Source organism: Sorex araneus, chromosome X (genome assembly GCF_027595985.1).
Source record: "Sorex araneus isolate mSorAra2 chromosome X, mSorAra2.pri, whole genome shotgun sequence".
NCBI classification, from domain to species: Eukaryota; Metazoa; Chordata; class Mammalia; order Eulipotyphla; family Soricidae; genus Sorex; species Sorex araneus.
The window spans coordinates 326280733-326297368 of record NC_073313.1 but is presented as its reverse complement, the minus strand read 5'-3'; the positions used below and the strand labels follow the sequence as shown (position 1 = coordinate 326297368).

The window sequence follows — 16636 nt, the reverse complement described above, 5'->3', positions numbered from 1 at the left end:
ATATGTTTCCATTTCCTCATGTCCTCTTTTATTTCATGGAGTAGAGTTTTATAGTTTTCTTTGTAGAGGTCCTTTACTTCTTTAGTTAAGCTGATTCCAAGATATTTGATTTTCTGGGGCACAATTGTGAATGGGATTGCTTTTTTCATGTCCCTTTCCTCTGTCTCATTGTTTGCATATAGGAAGGCCATGGATTTTGGGGTATTGATTTTATAGCCTGCGACTTTACTGTATAGGTCAATTGTGTATAAGTGAGATTTAAACCTGAAAACTTTGTAACTTTCCACATGGTGACTCAATAAAAAATTAAAAAATAAATAAATAAATAAATTGTTTCTAGCTTAATTGGTCAGAGTATATACTGTGTTCTGTGTGATCTCAATTCTTAATATTTGTTGAGACATGTTTTGGCCCATTTGATTTTCACATTTACAAATTGAGTTAGAAAAAATGTATATCATGCAGTTAGTGTGTGTAGTGCTTTTTGAAACAGTGTTAATGATGTCCAGATATCTTCTGTATCTTTATTCTTTTCTGATCAATGAAGGAACAGATTTTTCTGTTTGTTCTCTTAGTTTTGCTAATTTTTTATTTTATGTTTTTGACATTGGATATATACGCTTCAGAATTGGTTTTCAGGTTAATTTGGGACTCTCACATTATAAACTGATTTCCTTTTCCCTAAAAGGCCTTTTATTTTTTTCTCCCCCTCACATATTATAATATATACATAATGGTATCTTTTGGTTAGTATTTTTTATAGCATTTACTTTTTTCTTTGGATATTTTGATATGTTGTTTTACTTTAAGTGTTTCTCTTCAACAAATGTTTGCCTTTTGTTTCTTTTTTCTTTTTATCTATTTATTTATTTATTTATTTTTATTAGTGAATCACTGTGAGACAAAGTTACAGACTTACAGGTTTTCATGCTTACATTTCAGTCATACAATGATCGAGTACCCATTCCTCCACCAGTGCCCATTTTCCACCACCAATGGTCCCAGCATCCCTCCCACCACCCCCACCCTGTCCCCTTCACCCCACCCTGCCTCTGTGGCAGGGCATTCCCATTTAAAAACATACTTTTTTAGAGTTTTATGTTCACAGGAAAGTTAAGCAGAAAGTACAGAATTGTCATGTACTCAGTACTCACTGTGCATAGCCTCCTCAACCAATTATAACCAAATTGATATACCTTTGATAAACAATTGATAAATAATTAACACATTATCACTAAAGTCCATAGATTACATTAGGAGTTACTTTTGGTATCGTATGTACATTCTATGAAGTTTGAGTAAAACATAATACTTTTCTATTATTATATCCAAAATATTTTCACTACCCTAAAAATATTTTCACTACCCTAAAAATCCTCTATATTTTGCATTTCACGTCCCCACCTCCTGGCAACCACTGATCATTTTAGTGTCTCCATAGTTTTACTGTTTATGGAAAGCAATTGTATTTGGATCATTTAGAATTTTCAGATCGGCATATTTCTCTTAGTAGAATGTACCTAAGTGTCTCCATGTTTTTTCAGTACTTCATAATTAATTTCTTCTTAGTGTTGAATAATTTTATATTTTTCTGTATGTACTACAGTTTACTCATGTCTTGGTTGCTTGCAAGTTTTGACAGTTATAAGTGAAAACGAACATCTGTATGCTCGCACCACTCCTTTCCCTTTGTGATATCTGGAGTTGCACTCTTGGTTGAAGTGCTTATACATATTTGGTTGTAGTGAACCAGATTTCACACTTGATGGCAGTGTACTGGAGGTTGCATTTTTGGCACTGGGGATCACAGTGGCCGTGCCAGGAGTTACAGATAATGGTGTGAGGTGATACTTGTGGCCTCACACTTTCGAGGCTGCCATGGCATCCTATTACTGAGCCATTTCCCTGGACCCAACATAAAGGATTTTTTTTTTGGGGGGGGTTAAGGGTTTTCATTTCATTTGGTTAAATATAGGAGAGTGGCTGCTGGATCATGTGTTAATGGTATATTTTGTTCTACCAAAAACTGCTAAAGCTATCTTCCAAAGTGGTTTTCATTCCCACCAAAAATTAATGAGAATTCCTATTACTTCACACCCTCACTTATTTTTGGTGATTAACGACTTGGATTTTTTAGTAAATATGTAGTGATATCTCATTGTTAAATTATTTGTTTTATCATTTTTTTCCTGTTCCACAAGTTTGGAAGGCTTTTAACTTCAATTCTCTTCTCTCAATGGTTACCCTTAATATTATATGTCTTTAACTTTTAAAGATCTAAGGCAAATTGATACCATTGTTTTCTTTTTATCTCAAGACGTGTGTGTGTGTGTGTGTGTGTGTGTGTGTGTGTGTGTGTGTGTGTGGTATTGGGCATTGAGCAGAGGTCCTCACATATGTGAGTCATGTGTTCTACCATTGAGCCACATACCCATCCCCAGGGTTTTAGAACTTTTATTTATTTATTTTTGGTTTGGGGGCCACACTCAGTTGTGCATTGGGCTTACTCTTGATGGGAACTGGGGGACCATATGGGGTGCTGGGGATAGAAACTGGGTCGACTGTGTGATGGCAGGTGCCTTATTTGCTGTACTTTCTCCGACTCGAGTCTTAAAACTTTTAAATTCGTTTACCCACCTCCTAGGTTAAATGTACTTGCTGATTTATATTTCATTTCTTTTTTTTACTGTCGAAATTAGCATTATGGATTTAATAAAGGATTCTTTTTTCTCTCTTTTAAAAAAATTCTTTTTTCTCTTTTTATTCTCAGATCTTTGTCTGTGATTACTTTTCTTCTGCTTACCATATGTCTGAAGAATTCCCCATCTTCAAACTTTTAGGGCACCAAAGTGTTCTGTTTCACTTGCTTTTGTTTTTCTCAGAATGTCTCCTAACTCTTGAAAGATTTTTGCTGAGTGTAAACTTCTATGATCACAGGTACTATGTGTCATATTTTCTTTTGGCTGTTAAAGTCAGCTATCAGTCTAAGTGTTACTTCTTTGAAGCCAATCTAACTGCTTTTAAGATCTTGGTTTTTGTCTTTAGCCTTCTGCTATTTCGTTGTGATGTGTCTAGGCATGAGTTATTTATTTTATTTTTTTAAAAATAATTCTGCTTTGTTGCTGTGCTTCTTGAACTAGTAGATTATTGTTTTGCATCGATGTGGGTAATAGTTATTCAAGTTTTATCTCTGCCCTATTCTTTCCTTTTCTTGAGTAATAATCAAACTTTTACAATAGAGCATCTCACTTTGTCATATTTCTGAAACTACTCAAGTATTTTAAACAAAGTCTTAAACTAATTCTTTCTTGTTTCCTAACTCTTTAGTATGCTATTAACTTTTTTCAGTTGAATTTTTTAATTCAATTTTATTTTTTGTTCCTAGGAGTTTATCTCAACTTTTAAGAAATGTTTACTGTTCTTTCGGTGTTTACAACCTTTTGAAAATTTCTTTAAGTACAACACTTGTAATTGGTGCCTAATAATTCATTCCAGCATATTAACTCTTAGTTTGTTTCTACTTTCTGTTACTTTTACTGGTTCTTGTTCACAATGTCTTGTTTTATTATTTTTTATTTGAAAATTTAATTTTGGGACTGAATAGATAGTACAGTTTAAGGTCTTGCCATGTATGATCCCTGTTCCATGCCCCGCACCACATGATCCCCTGATCATCAAGGGGAGCAACCCCTAAACAGAGTCAGGAATAGCCGCTGAGCACCTGTTAAGTGTGCCCCCAGAGCTTCCCCCTCAAAAAAAGAAAGAAAAGGAAGGATGGGGAGAGAAAATTGGTGGTGGAAGCGTGGAAAAAAATGAATAAAATGTATTTGTTCTCTTAAGAGGAATTATGCTATTAATCACTTACCAGTCTGGGACCACTTGAGGCTAAATTAAAAACTTGAAGTGCTTTTGTCAAGAATTTGGACGGTGGGTAGGGTTTGCATGCAGCTGACCTGGGTTTGCATGCAGCTGACTTGGGTTTGAGTACCGGCATCCCATATGGTCCCTCTTAGCCCAGTAAGGAGTGATCCCTGAGCACAGTCAGGTATGGTTCCAAAACAAAACAAAACTAACAAAAAAATTTTTTTTTTAAGAATTTGGACTGCATTTCTATGCTATGATATATTGATTCTGGCAACACATAATTCCTCAGAAGCAGTATCTCTTGGTCCATCTTTAAATGCCAAGACAATTTTTTTTTTTTAGTTCTCCAGCGTGTGGAAAGGTTAGGTGGATTTATTTCATCTTTTCTTAAATGAGTATATAGCACTGAATGGTTAAAGCTTTAAGCGGGATGATTATCTATTAGATTCCCTTCCTTTGCAAGTGCTAGACTGTCTTTCTTCTTGAATTTCAAAGCACCTTTACAGTTTTTGCTCTGAATTCAAGACGCTAAATTAACAATTATATAATAGCTTCTACATAAAAGTTTTTGCTTAACATTTTCCACTTTTGTTTTATTCTGTAAGGAATAGGAACAAATGTCATCCTCATTTATTTTCTTTTTGGTAGCTAATTACAGACTGGCCTCTTGAAAGTAATTTCTCTCATTTTTCTGCATTCCTGAACATAGCTTCCCACATTTTAGTAGTTACAGTGCTTTGGAATTGTTAAATCAAGGCTTCTAGGAACATGGGATCACTGGCCCTGGAAATGTCTGGACCAAGTGGAAAGTTTTTAATAAGTTTTATTTAAGTTAGAAAAAGTTTTCTACTCTACTTTTCATAGTAATTTCACAATTAAGCCCCGTATCTTTTCATTTAGCCTAGTTCTTGGGGATAACTAATAGTAATTTCATGAATATTTCAGAAGTATTTAGAGGAGCCAGAGGAGCAGACATTTGAACATATTGTTCTTTAAAAAAATTTCTTTTGCTATGTAGATACCTTATTTTTATATACTTATACTCTATAAACATTTGGGCATTTTCGGGTAGCTTTGCGCTGTATTTGCTTTTGTGGCACCACAAATATCACCTGGATGGTTTCTATGTTCATATTTAGAGAAACAAATTATATTAAATTATACCTTCTTACTAGTGGGAAGGTGAAAAATGATGTTCAAAGACAAAAGAAAATGTAGATTATTATAAATAGTAATAATCTACAGAATATGAACAGAATATGAATAATTTATAGATTGTGCACTTTGAAGATAAGAAAATTCATGATCATAAGGCTTTATTACTGGAGAACAAAGGGAAATAAACACCCAAAGATTGCATACCTCTACTGTTTAATTGGGGAACTGGATCTAATATTTTTATTGGACCGAAGTTCACCATTTGCATGTCTCCGCTCTCTTCTGCTCTCTTTTCTTTCCTCCCTCTTCTCTCTTCCATCCCCCCTTTGCCCCCCACTATTTTATGCCAAAGTTTAGTTGGCACTCTTCTGACTTTCAACACTGGAGGTTGGCATGTAGGAGAGCTGGTATACTTACATGCCAGGGAATTTTGTAATTTTCACCATGGCACCCTCCTGCTAGAAAAGGAATAGGCTTGCTCTCCAAGTGTACCTGATAGGTCTAATGTCTTTTGAAGGGGCTTAGAATACCTTTCTATTCTAGCTGAGTTTCCTCATTTTTAAAAAAATGCAGTTTGTTTTAGAAATGTTTCATTTTAATTATTTATAGAGGTCATGTTGAACAATTTATTGCTTAGACTTAATTACCATGTAAAATAATAAATATGTTTGCCAATCACCATGTACATTATTAACAAAGCAGCAGGCTACTATAGTAAGTTTAAAATATTTTTTTCATTTTTGGATGTATATTTAAAGAATTTACTATTAAACTTATTAATTTAAAAGGATAATTAATTTAAAAGATTAATTATTTGCTGAAGAAATTATAGTAGTATACATTTCCTTATACATTGCTAAATGTCTTTAAAATGCAATTTGGGTATTGGACAGTAACAGGAACATATCCTGTTGCCATTAGGAAGCCAATGGAGAAAATAAGAGATGCTATATCCTTGCAATTTCCCAGGAAGATGTCACCTACAAGTCCAATGCTTCTGTTAATTTTATTAATTTTGACATTCTGTTAATTCTGTTAATTTTGACATTGAAACATTATAAATTTTAAAACATTCTCTTTTGAAATAACATGTAATTATTTTGAGTACATTTAGAATATTAAAGTGGCTCACATTTAAAATCTTAAAATTTAATATATCTTAAACTTTTAAGTCTCTATCAATAAAAATATATAAGGTTTAGACAATTGATGTAGGGCAGTGATATGACAATAGTTGGTGGTTTGTTTTAAATACTGAGAAAGCTTTACTCCATTTGTGGGATTACTGAATAGTAAGCACTAGGTGGTGCAATTGTGCAAGGACCTCTCATGAAATATAAGGGTTTTTATATATTTTTGAAGACAGGAGGTTGAAATTGAATTTATGATTGGAGAAAAAATTTTGAAATTATAAATTATCAAAATATTAAAGTGAATCTGTAAATCTTGCTATTTTAATTATTCTTTGATTTAAATGTAGTCTATCTTATGATGTAGACCATAGTGGTTTAGACTATCTTTTTTTTTTTTTTTTTTTTTTTTTTTTTTGCTTTTTGGGTCACACCCAGCAATGCACAGGGGTTACTCCTGGTTCTACACTCAGGAATTACCCCTGGCGGTGCTCAGGGGACCATATGGGATGCTGGGATTCGAACCTGGGTCAGCCTGGGTTGGCCGCGTGCAAGGCAAGCGCCCTACCCGCTGTGCTATTGCTCCAGCCCCTAGACTATCTTTTGTATGTTGTCTATATTGGATTTTAAGGCCAGTGAACTATAGGAATAATCTCATACCCCAAAAAAGCAGCAGAAAACGTAGGTCCAGTTTGGTTTTCTCTAAATGTTGAATTGCTAAAATATTGAAATGCTGTACGAGTACAGTTAATAGGTTTACCCCTTCTGTTTCAGATGATTCTAAAATGCCTAAGGATTTGAGCAATTATCTATAATAATACATTTCATCTTATCAAATTGTTGATAAGTTAAAACTTGAAAGGTAGTATTACTCTTGGCATGTTTTTTATCTTCTTCATCCATTAAAAAAGTTCTTGCATTCCTGTGTAAGTTTAGATCATTAAATTATTAAAGATTAAGTTTTTGAAAAAATTGAAAATATAATTATTGTTGTTTCACTTATCTATTAAAGAGAGGAAAAGAAACAAAGTTTTGAAATATTTCTGAATGTTTTTCCTCTTAAGTTTTTTTCCAATTTGAAATACAGTTCTTGGTCACTAAAAATAAAAATCACTTATGCCTTATGGAAGTTGATAATGCTTCAGTTACATTTGTATTTACATGTAGTTAATATTTTGAAATGCAAAATGCAATTTAAATTTTGCCATTTTAAAACATTCATTGCTAATCATGTAAATGTTGAAATTAGTTTGAAATTCTTCAGTAGACTATAATTACACAAACTATATGAACATATTTTATTTTTCTTACTGGGTTATGTACTTTTTGCCAGACTTAAACATTACATAAAATTGAAATTATGTTTCACTAATGTAGTGAAACAACACAGGACTTTAAGTTTTTAAGACTTATTTCTGTGATACCCATGATACCCTGTTAGTAACAGTATTGTAAACCATAGTGCCAAAATGGAAAAAAGGAAGAAAAGTGCCTGCCATTGAGGCAGACGGGGGGAACAGTAGGGAAACGTGTACATTGGTGTAGGGAAGTGGACACTAGTGAAGGAATTGGAGTTAGAATATTATACACATGAAACTCAATCATGAACGACTTTGTAACTTTGTAATTCACAGTATTCAATAGTTTAAAAAAACTTATTTCCATATACAAAGCAATTTAAATATATCAATTTCAGCATTTATATTTATGAATATAATTAGATTTATTAATATATGAAATTTATTCTTCTTAATGTTATAATACTTTTTTTCAAGACTATCTCCTTTAGGGTTTTTCTTTTGAATCGTTGATATTTGCGTTTTAAGGTAATATTGTTTCATTACTTACAGATGGAATATATCTGATGCATTTATTTCAAAATATGCTCATGATTTGTTATAGTATACACAAGTTCAGTTATTACCTCTATGAAGTACAGGGGGTTCAAAGAAAAAGATAATTTTCATTTTATTTGTGAAACATGGGTGATACATGTGTATAGGCACACAAACATCAGAGATGATTTGGGATTTGGGTTCATTGCTAATACCTTACTTGATTATATACATATATATTTCATATTAAATTTATTTTCAGTCCTGTTTTAAGCTCTTGGAATTAACATGCAATTAATATTTTAAAATATTCATCAGCGGATCATGGCAATTTTGGATAAAATGCTAAAAGAATCTATAAAATTGAAAAATAACTATTTTCATAGTAGTTTTATAGTTTTTATAAAATGACTTCTTATTCTTGCAGTTATGTTCATTATTGCAATTGTTACTATTTAAATGGCACCTGTGTTAACTACATTAGCTGTAGGGTGGGGGTTAAATAGCCATAAAAGGGGAGTAAATGACCTCAAATCATTTTTTAAGAAGATGTTTGAAACACTGGTAATACAAAATTTGAATTGCTTTTGCAGTTGCTGTGTTTGTTCTGTAGATGTTCGATTTAGTTTAGAGCTCTTCCTTTTCATTCAGATCTGTCAGTCGTTAGAAGCATCAAATTCACTTGAGGAAGGAAATAAAATGCTTCATTCCCAGATCTGTATTATTGAATGAAATATTCAGGCTTAAAAGTTTCATTTAGGTAATACATATAGTCTTAAGAATGGGAATCCTTACATTTGACACGCTCTGTTAAATTTATAACTCATTCAAACCATATTCAAGATATTGCTATGCAGACCCTTATTTTGGATAATCCTTTTTAATGACTGAAACTCAACTCCTTAACTATGTAGAACACTTACCAGTATGTGTTGTATAAAGGTGTACATGTGTATAATGGGTTATTAAATACAAATATGTGTATGTGGATATGTACATTACATAGGTTAAAGTTTTATAAAGAATTGGAATTTTATAATATATATGTACATGTTTAAATTTATACACTGAAAAATAAACTGTGTAAAACGTATGTTTGTTGTCTGGGGAGTTGCAAATAGAATACCTACTAGGGTAATGGGGTTTCTATGGCATAGCTAATTCTTACTTGCTGACTGAAAATTTAGACCAAAAAGATTTGAAGGTGATGTTTATTAAAAAAAAAAATAAAAGCCCAAGTTGGTCTGTGGTCTCATTGGTTTCAAGTTATTAACCAGTTTGGCTTTTATGCTACCCATATGCCTTTGCTTTTAAAAACTTACTAACTCATTGATAGGAGAATAGGGCATAAAAACTACTACTTGCTGCCGTAAAAACCAGTTAAGCCAAAAGTGAGATATTTATTGTATATTTTAGAATTTGTTGCTTCACTTTTTATGTTGTTACTTTTAATGAACAAGGAAAGATACTGTGGTATTTTTTTCACCATTGTGAAAGTAAGGAGCATGTGAAATAGAAGATTGTACGTAATTATAACTGACCTCTAATGTAGTATTTGATTTTAAGTCCTGACAGTAAAAACTGTTTGCGTGCAGTTGTAAAATATTGTTGATTATTACTGAGTTCCATTTGGGTTAAAATGCTTATTAAATGAAAATGTGGTCACTTAAAAACTAAGATATAGGATTTAATTATATTTTGGTTGGGAAGGTATATAATTGTTATAATTCGAGTATCTTCTTGTTTTCTGGATTTCTTAATTAACATAATTACATTTAGAGGCATGATTATTAGATATAAAACACATTTTCATATGTTTTATGTTGCATTGTATGCACTTGCTTATGTCTGACGGATTGTGGTGTCTCTTGCAAACAAGACCATTCCTCAGTAAACCACCGTAAGTGGAGATTTCTATACTGACAAATGAGTACTTATACTTTCTTTATTTGAAGTATTCTTAATATTCTTTGAAAGTGAAATTTCAGTATAGTGAATTTTCTCAATTTCATACTGTTTTAAAATTTAATTTATTTATACTGTTTATTGCTCTTATTTTATGACTTCAAATAACTTACTAAAAATCATTAAATGCTATTACTTAAGATAGAAAATTGAATACTTACATAGATATTATGTAGTCCACCTTTAAATATTAATACTTAGAGCAGTTTTTCTATCTAGTTTTTAAAAGTCTAATTGTTCTTAAAGTTTTATTACCTTTCAAAATAATACTCATTGCAAAACTTTTGGGCCATTACATATAACTTGCTTCAATTTGGAACACCAATAAAATGATCGAATGGGTAGACTAAGAAATAATAAATACAGATATACAAGAAGAAAAACAATAGATCATTAACAGCATTTTATTGTGGTGCTTCAAATAAAAAATAAAAGGAAGACCAATAGGCATTTAAAAATTGTTCATTATCATTGATTATTGTGGAAATGCAAATCAAAATAACAGTGAGATAATTACACACACAAAAGGAATATAATAAGAAAACTTTTAAAACAAAAACAAAAAATCCTGAAAAAATATGAAATATTTCTTGATTCACTAAAATATTATTAGCTTTCATTTACCTGTTTTGTATCTAAAAATAACCAACAATACTAGAATTATTACTTCAAATTTTATTGCCGACACATAATAGTTCAACCACAAAAATTAATGATAATACCACAATCTAAGTTTTCACCATAAATTTTTAAATCATAATTTGTGGAGGAGGCCCTACTTGCCATATATAGTTTCCTCTGTTGCAGAAGTTTTGACAGTGTAAAACATTCTGCTGTCACCTTGTGATAGCTATGTAATTTTACTTAAAAGGAGAAGAGTTTAAACTTTAGCCAGATTGCAATGAAATAATAGGTAATACATTTTATTTATAAGATTAAATTGTAGATGATTTTTAAAATACAAATTAATTAAAATATTAACAATTGCACCTAAGGGTGGGAACCTTAATGCCAGGAGTTGAGTTCACTGGTTAGTGATGACTGTGCTTTTGGAGTTGTATACGTGTGAAACCATCAAACAGTATTGTAGGGCCAGAGAGTAGGGTGCTTGTCTTGCATGAGGCTGACCCGGGTTCCATCTCCAAACTACACATGGTCCCTTGAGTCCTGCCATAAGTGATCCCTAATGTCAGAGACAGAATTAATCCCTGACTGCCAAAGAAAAACAAATGAACAAACAAAAAACAGTACTATAAATCACGGTACTCCAATCAATCAAAAAAAAAAAACATTTAAAAATTGTATTTAAGGGGAAAGTTCCACTTTTCATGACATCTACCTTTTGCTTAAGTAAGTTTCCTTTTAGTATTCAAGAAACCATTGTTAAAGCCAATTTGCTAATAGGATAGTAATGTCCTATGAGATAGAGGTTCAAGAATTGCAAAGGGGAAAGTTGAGAAAAATCTGAGTAGTCACTAGCTTCTGAATTTTGATTGGTGCTATATTGTTTTGAAGATGTTTGCACTAACTGTAATTAAATTGCATCTCATCTGTTGTTATTTTTCATACCAAAATAAAAGTGAGATTTCCTTGAATAAACAACTTCTTTTGGAGAGGGAGGAGGCATACCAGTGATCCACAGAGGTTACTCCTTGCTCTGCACTTGGGAATCACTCTTGGTGGTGTTCAGGGGACCATATAGAATGCCAGGGATTGAACATGGTTTGGCTATGTTTAAGGCAAGCACCCTGACTGCTGTACTATCTCTCTAGTCCCCAGTAACTTTTTAAATTGGTACTTTATTAGATGTGATAGGATTCTGATTTTTAGAATGAAAATCTATCAGTCTAGCTTTATCTTTTCATGAAAGATTTTTAAGAGGGTTTACTTAAAAAGTGCAAACTGATAATTACTGTGATCTTATCTGTTTGGCAATACGTGTCAAAATAATACAAGCTTTAAAAATACTTTTCTTGAATGAAACATGGATGAATTTTTAAAAAGGTGTTGACACTAAAGACTTTGGTTGTTGATATTAAACTATAAAGAAAATATGCGGGGTGGTTGATGTATATTTAAAGCAGACTGGTAGTGTATGCTAAAATTGTTGTTGTATAGGAATCATCCTCATAACTGGACATTAATGTTTGTGAATTTCTCTCACTTTTAATGATATAAGGAACTTATCAAAATAAGTTAAAATTTTTTTGAGATGAAATTAATTTTTGAGGTGAAGTTACATTATTAACATAACATAAATCATTGTGTACAACTGAGGAATAAGTCATAGTTTACTGTTAAACTGTATTTTATTAGATGTGGGATCAGGGGTCTGGACTGTATAACATGTATACTGTATGACTGTATTATACAGTGACTGTACAGTGACTGTATCATACTGTGACAGTGACTGTATCACTGTCATCCCATTGCTCATCAGTTTGCTTGAGCGGGCACCATTGAAACGTCTCCATTGTGAAACTTGTTACTGTTTATGGCATATCAAATACGCCACGGGTAGTTTGCCAGGCTCTGCCATGCGGACGAGATACTCTCAGTAGCTTGCCGGGCTCTCCTAGAGGGGCAGAGGAATCAAACCCGGGTCGGCCGCGTGCAAGGCAAACACCCTTCCCGCTAGTTTTTTTTCTCACAGTTGGGCTATATTTGTAATTTATATCATATTCTTTGAACAGTGACAGTGAAATCATGTTCTTTGAAATTTAAGCCTTATTTTGACCTATCTGGAATATAAAAAAAGAAAAAATTTCTCCCTGAGTACAGCTTATAACAATTACAAATTTATTAGACTCATGCTTTACTGATAGGGAACATTCTTCTTGTTTATCAAAGATGACAGCCCAATATCTGACCACAAATATTTATTAAATATTTATTACACTTTTATAAGATTGTTACCTGTTTTTCTTAAATTGTTTAGTTTGTTGTAAATGTTGACAAATATGTTTAACATTTAAGTATGTAAGTTGATCAATGCTATGATTTGGAAAAGCACAAGATGCTCTGATAATACCTCTGATGGAATTAGGTTTGGCCATTCAACCAAATGGGTCTTGTATTGGGAAAAACATTCCAGAGAAAATTTTGATTTACCTAAGGCTTTGCTTTTTTGAGGGTTAAGTGAATGATTGGTAGGGAGAGGGAAGTGGGGATAATTAAGTACATTTAATTTGAAATTATATGTATATATGTATATACACATAAGTAGAGTGTGAGATGTGGAGAGAGCTAGAGAGCATGGCATGTCTTATGGGATTCCAAGACTTCAGTATTCAAAGATATAGCTGGAGCTGTAACAACCTTTTCATACATGTTCTTGTGTAACATTGGAATTTCATTGTTAGTACAATGGTTGTCATAAAAATTTTTCAAAGAATTTGGCATGATTATCATTGTTGTTTGGAAAGATTGCACTGGCAGAAGTGTGGAGAACGAATTACTTGGGGTCAGGTTAGAGGCAGGGATGCAAAGTAATTGGTTGATATGTTTTGAAGTCACAGACTATTTTGTTAGCAGTATGGGAAGGGAAGCTATATAAATTTATAATATCCTTAACTAGTTTTAGTAATAAAGTTGGTAATTGATTAGGTATGGAGATTTGTAAGAGGAATTTTAGTGGAGATAATTCTGTAACTGTGGGTGGTGTTTCCCTTTAATATGATTAAAACAATAGAAGGTCTCTGAAAGGGAAAAATTTGAAATTAGTTTTAAAAAGAGTATGCTTAAAAATTATTGTTGGTTATTATCTGGATATATATCAGTAGAAATTAGATTAACCAGATGCTCATGAGAAAAATTGGATTAGTGAGTAGGAGTCATCAGCGAATAGGCAGCCATTGGAATAGATGAGATGTTTAGAAGGGAACAATATAGATGAGAGGAGGACTTTTAACAGGACCTTAAGAAACTCTGTATTTAATAAATGGACAGAAGAATCGTTGAAAAATACTATGTAGCATATGGGGTGACGTAGGAGGAAATGAAGCACATATAATGCCACTGGAAACAAAAGATGAAAGTGATTAAAAAGGTATCAAGTAGTTAGTGAAAAAGTATAACCATATAGAAAACACACATAATAGGGGCTCTGGGAAATGAGTCAGTGGCAAAAGGGATCATTTCCCTTTTTGAGTTATGATACAGTGGGTAATATTATAATTATGATATAGTGGGGAATATTACAGAATAGATTTCTGTAGCATTTATGCTAGTGGAGTAATCCAGCAAGCAAGCAATGAAATAATCAGGTTCATCTTAAGAAGGATGTGCTTAATAAAATTTGAACTAAGACAATGATATAGTAAATGAGGATGGAGCTATTTTGTATGTCAGTTGTTGGCAAAGACTTTAATTAAGGAATGACATTTTTACAGAGTTAAAATCATGAGAGCATCAGATTTCTGTGAGAGAACAGCAAATTCAAAGACTGAAATGGGAATACATTTGATTTTCTTTTCTGAAGGGGGTTGAAAGAAAGTTCAAATTTCAAGTGATTTAAGGGGTAAGGTGGTAAGATGTTTAATTTGGAGACTTAGGTCATGACAAGAGATTTGAATTTCATTCATTCTGGTATGTTCAGCGTTCGATGCCTTCTAATCCTTCTTTCCCAATTTTTTTCAAAATAGGGATGCATTTAACGGTAAATTCTCAGTGTTTCAGGGTAAGAAGTGGCATTCTTAGAAATTGTGAGGAATTCTTGACAGAAGAAAAGTCTGGGAAATGATGACCCCCAGAATGTGCACTGGTGGAGGAATGGGTGTTTGATCATTGTGTGATTGTAACCCAAATATGAAAGCTTGTAACTATCTCACGGTGATTCAGTAAAATTAAAAAAATTTTAAAAGACAAGGTCTGGAGCAATAGCACAGCGGGTAGGGCGTTTGCCTTGCACGTGGCCGACCCGGGTTCGATTCCCAGCATCCCATATGGTCCCCTGAGCACCACCAGGGGTGGTTCCTGAGTGCAGAGCCAGGAGTAACCCCTGAGCACCATCAGGTGTGACCCAAAAAGAAAAAAAAATTAAAAGAAAACAAAGGGAGGGAGAGTGAAGTAGAAAGATGAGAAGAGACTAATGGAATCTTGCTGGAATGGCGAGCGAAGGCAGTGTTTCTTGCTTTCTCACCCAACGGTTATCTTAGCAGGTTGTTTTGAAGGATAAAATACTAAAATGATGAAATGATGGAGCATGAAGCAGAGACATAATTCCCTTACTAGAGTCAGGCTAGTAAGAGCTACCATCTTCATGGCCTTAAGTAAATTCTGTCCTTATCTTTGAACATAAGCTCATTTACCCATAAAAAGGGACCAAAAACAGTAGTTCCCTTGGAGAAGATATGTTAGGAAATCTGACACTTGTTGAATGACCCATCAGAGACACAACTTCATAACTCAGTGTGTGGGTGTGTGGAGGGTGTCGTTCGGAGGGTTGGGGGTGGCTGAGGGGTGGGCAAAAATTAAATGCAAAATACACCAGTGAATGAACAAATGAAAAAAATTGATGACCCTCAAATGATACAAAAGAAAAAAGAGCTGTATGAAAGAGATCTTCATGAATTTTAAGCTCTTGGTTAAGGGGCTGGGGTGGGGTGCGGTGGCACAATTGATTACTGAAAGGTCTTTGCCTTAAATGGAAAAAGTCGTAGTTCTCTTTGCTCTTCTTCCTCTCTTGTTATATCATCGTATGTTTTTTTTCTCTCTTCCTCTCTTCAAGGAACTTCTTCTCTTCCTCTCTTGTCTCTCCCTGTCTCCTTTGCTCTCTGCTGTTAGTCCTCTTGCTCTCTCCCTTCCTCCCCTCCCCATTAAACACACACATCGTAGCAGTAGCAGGTATCAGTAATTTTTGTCCAAATAAAAAGACCATATATAAGCTAAATCACCTATCTGTAAAAGGGTTCTAATGTGGCAATTTGGTCATAAGAAGAGAGTAGAACCAGAAGTGAGTTACAACATAAACGTATTACAAGCATGGTCTGGGAAAAAAATGATAGTCCTTCTTAGGAGTGGAAATACAAGATTATTATATCAACTAGTTTTCGCCAGTTCAGGCAGTTCTCTAGACACGACCTATATATCTAATATGTCATGGCATCTTACATGCCTGCAGTTAGTCCTCCTGTACAGGAGAGACTAGGTGGAGGATAGAGAGCTCCATGCTTACAGAGAAAACATGGACTGGCTATTTGTGCTTATAAGTTTGTTACTTACGTCTTCACTTATACTTCACACTCATAGCAGAAATAAAAGAGCCAAGGTGAATGGATTTGGGTCGAATGTGTAAGTTAAAGAACTAAAAGACATGTGAAATATATTCTGGTCAGTATCTTCAATATCTTCTGAGATACTTCAGAAGATATTGGTATAGGTCACTGTCATTGTCATCCTGTTGCTCATTGATTTGCTTGAGCGGGCACCGGTACTGTCTCCATTGTGAGAATTTTTGTTACTGTTTTTGGCATATTGAATACGCCATAGATAGCTTGCCAGGCTATGCCGTGTGAGGGCGAGATATTGCTCACTTCAGCAGCACATATACTAAAATTGGAACAATACAGAGAAGATTAGCATGGCCCTTGCACAAGGATGACACACAAATGGTATAGGTACAGACCATTATTCAGGAGAAGCAGCAGTAACAGAAAGGAATGTTTGAAATTAAAAAATATGTTT

At 33.4% G+C, this 16636-nt stretch overlaps 1 protein-coding gene and 1 non-coding gene across 4 annotated transcripts in view; both read left to right on the top strand.

Moving 5' to 3' along the window:
• Positions 1-16636, top strand: part of WDPCP (WD repeat containing planar cell polarity effector) — a 326531-nt gene that overhangs the window by 49498 nt on the left and 260397 nt on the right. The gene's annotated exons all lie outside the window — the stretch shown is intronic.
• Positions 16478-16584, top strand: LOC129400448 (U6 spliceosomal RNA). Its single transcript, XR_008627689.1, has one exon. It is a non-coding gene; the product is annotated as a U6 spliceosomal RNA (small nuclear RNA).